Below are 2,734 nucleotides of genomic sequence, written 5' to 3' on the forward strand. Positions count from 1 at the left end.
GAGAGAGAGAGAGAGAGAGAGAGAGAGAGATTTTTGGTAAATATTTATGTTACGCTAATCCCGCAAATTTTCAATGATTTCTTTATCTAAATGTACGTAAATGAGTAAATTGAATCGTTAAGACGGTAAACGGGCGTAAGTCTTTTGTATGCAAAATTTGAATTTCATTATGAGAAAACTTAATGAAACATTTGTTTGTTGTATGAATTATTTATTTAAATGAAAATTTCTAATAAATATTCTTGAACAATGGGTAAAAATATTTAATTAAACAAATTTAAACTTTAACTAACAATTGCACATAAGTTGGCCTGTGAATTAAAATTAAATTCACTTGAAAAATATTTCATTCAAGTGCTTTTCATCACAAAAATAATGCACATCATCCATTTAAAGGGCGATCAAATATTTTCATAACCTATGCATTTTTTTTTTTTTCGTTTTTTATTCTTTAAAAATTTAAATATTTTCTTTTGTGTTTTTTTTCTTTTTCTTTATAAGCTTGTGTAGGTGTGTCTGCATGTTTGTGTATGCAAATATATATATATACATATACATATACATATATATATATATATATACATATATATATATGTATATGTATATATATAATTAGTAACATATTTCCCTAACTATTTGCTATAAAAAGACAAAAATAAAAAATAAATAAATTAATTAATAAAATCGTCAATCACTTCAATATTAATATTTAATAATTCATTGAATTGAATTTTTGCTTAACAAAAATTTTATCTGATTTTTAACAAAAATTCGTTGATCATTAATGATCTCAGTGTTACTACGAGTTGCAATTATGTTAAGCACACTCATCGAACAGTAAATGAAACGAAATGGAAAGCAAGTGAAAAGGTCTTTAGTCGGATGTAGAGATTGGCTATTAAGTCATTGCTTCTTTCATAAATGTTACATACCCCATCTTATCTCTTCTTTTCCTTATAACGCAATACAGTCAAATAGTTGCAAGGTTGTTGTGTTCAGCTAGCGTGACCTCCAATCTGGCGAATAAGAGAAAAAAATCTCGATCTTTGCACAATTTTCAGAATTCTGAGAACGGTCAATAGACGAACCAGGCAGGCGGACATAATTGAATCGTGATTGCTCAGAGAAAATAAAGTCTCATTAAAGTCGCTGCCTTTTATTGTGTTATCGTTATCGTTCTAAATAATATTTTTAGACGCTACAGATATAATAATAAATGAAAAACTTTGAAAAGAATTTTTTTGTTTTTTTTTTGTTTTTTCCAGCTTTGCTTTATTGCACTGTCCTTTTCGTTTAGCTGAGCACTTGTTCGAAATATTGCAAATTTTGGAAAGATATTCAACCTATTGAAGATATAAATAATACTTTGTTCTCTGTACTCTGCGTCTTGCATTTATATTTGCTTACTTACTTTAAAAATTTGTTTATACATTTTAAATATATTTAATTATAATTTATATCAAAAAAAGAAGAAGAGGAAAAAGTTTTTTAAAAAAGCAAAGCAATCTTTAGTAACAATGTTACAATGGAAACAAGGCTAGCCCCGGCTTACTGTTATTAGGTAAACTTGCTTGGCAATGCCGACGCTTGTCCGCGCATAGACAGCGAACTCTATTCACTTACTTACGTTAGCGTGTTATTGTAAATTATGTAGAAAAAAGTTTTCGTTTCTAAATGGAAAAACTTTTTAAGGCAGTTAAGATGACGGTCCCGTTAACTGGAAAGTACTGTTCACTTACGCTTACTTACATATAAAAATGCTGAATTTTTTGAAAATGAGTTTGCAAGCGAGCTTTTTTCTTTCAGCAGCAGATCGTACTGGAAGTCACGCTAGTGCAGAAAAATTGTTTGCATTGATTGCATAAATAAATGCAAAAAATCAAAATTTATAAATACGCGTAACTGCACTCCTTTGTCCTCCTTTTTTTTTTTTTTTTTTTTTTTTTTTTTTTTTTTGCCTTCTTTAGCAGTTTAATCGAAAATAAAACCGTGTATTGCTTTAGATAAAGTTTGCAGTAATGAAAATCTAGGTTAAAAATATGTTATCTAGATTCGGCGTTGCTTAAATAAAGCGAGCAATGCTCTTCAAAGTTTCCCATCAGCCAGACTAATGAGTTCCTTTCATATCCGACCAAAGCCTTTAGTTTTTGTTTTTATCAATGAAAACAACGACTCGAAAATTGTTTTGTAAACAATTTTATACGAAGCAAAACGTTCCGCTGGCAAAGAGAAAGTACTCTTCACCGGTTATATGTTAATTTTACGTTATTTTAAAAGTAAAAAAAAAAAAAAAAAGAAGATATTTTTCTTTCGCTATGCCTTTTATACAAATATTGCGAATGCTTAGAACTTTGCGATTTATTTTTTTATTTATACATTTGTTTTTTAGTTTCTTAGGTTTGCTTTTTTTTCAATTTTTTAATTTGCTATCATTTACTTTCAGAGAAAGAGAAAGTGAGTGACAGAGAGGAGTTGAAGAGAAAGGCGCGGGGGCGGTGGAGAGAGCGGGGAGAGAGATAGAGTGGGAAAATAAAACCAACGAAAGTTTCTTTGCATAATAACTGATTGGTTGTTGCCCATCTGTTGTTTCTTGCCGGAAAAAAATTGCTATGTTTTTCATGTTTTTTATGTTTTTTTGGTTGTTCTTTTTTTTTTTTTGTTTTTTTTACCATACAAAATCACTTTACCAACTTTCTTGTTTTTTTTTTTTTTTTTTTTTTTTTTTTTTTTTTTT

The sequence above is a fragment of the Glossina fuscipes genome, unplaced genomic scaffold (assembly GCF_014805625.2).
Source record: "Glossina fuscipes isolate IAEA_lab_2018 unplaced genomic scaffold, Yale_Gfus_2 1, whole genome shotgun sequence".
In the NCBI taxonomy this organism is placed as follows: domain Eukaryota; kingdom Metazoa; phylum Arthropoda; class Insecta; order Diptera; family Glossinidae; genus Glossina; species Glossina fuscipes.